This window comes from Pteropus alecto, unplaced genomic scaffold, assembly GCF_000325575.1.
Source record: "Pteropus alecto unplaced genomic scaffold, ASM32557v1 scaffold60, whole genome shotgun sequence".
NCBI lineage: Eukaryota > Metazoa > Chordata > Mammalia > Chiroptera > Pteropodidae > Pteropus > Pteropus alecto.
The window spans coordinates 278,443-279,419 of NW_006430726.1; the positions used below are offsets into that span (position 1 = coordinate 278,443).

Genomic DNA, 977 nt, shown 5'->3' on the forward strand with positions numbered 1-977 from the left:
GAATATCTCAGGGGCTCCTCTCTGTGTTCAGGAGAAGGCTCGGGTCCCTTAATAACCTGAGGTACAGGGTCCTTCAGTTTCACGTGCTGCCTTCTTGGCCAGTCCCATGTGCTCTCGTGGCTTTGTATATGTCATGCTGTCCGCGTGGACCACTCCTCTCTCTGCTCCTCACTGTCTCGGGCGTAAGCTCCTGCACAGCCCTGCAGGAGATGCCCCGCCTAGCTGCTCCTTGCTGCTCTGGGTCACCCTCACCACGCTGTTTATTTTCTGTTACCTTAAGTATTTCTCCTTCTACGGCACTACTGTCCAGTAGGACTAGTGCCCCATATGCGATTTTAAATCATCTAGTACTACATTTTAACAAGCAATAATAAAACCCCAGGTAAATTTATGTTAATCATAGATTTTAGTTAACCCCAATATTCAAAATATTGTCATTTCAACATGTCATAGATATATACATTATTTACGGGGCATCTTACATTCCTCTTTTCATACCAAGTCTTAGAAATCCAGTACAGTCTACGGCCACAGCACCCTGAACAAGCCTGATCCCGTCTGATCTCGGAAGCTAAGCAGGGTCGGGCCTGGTTAGCACTTGGATGGGAGACCACCTAGGAAGACCAGCTGCTGTAGGCAAAATAAACAAACAACAAGGGTTAAATAAAGGATGGCAAGCTGACAAGGTCCTGGCAATCTGTGAGGTCAACCAAGGGTTGCCTCGTCTAAGAAAGGGAAGAAAGAAAGGAAGGAAGGAAGGGAAGGGAAGAAAGAAATCCAGTAGACATTTTACATCAATAGCATATCTCAATTTGGATGCTAAATTTTCATCAGAAATATTTGATCTCTCCGATTTTGCCGTCACCACCAACCCACATCCCCAACTATCTCTTCAATCAAATATGTATTGAGAGCCTGCTGTGTGCCAGGCTCTCTCCTGGGTTCTGGAGGCCCAAAGATGAGAGAGGGAGAGGGGG

General features: G+C 46.4%; 1 pseudogene; it reads left to right on the forward strand.

The window, feature by feature from the left end:
- Positions 1-520: 520 nt before the first annotated feature.
- Positions 521-639, forward strand: LOC112484087 (annotated as a pseudogene).
- The last annotated feature ends 338 nt before the right edge of the window (positions 640-977 follow it).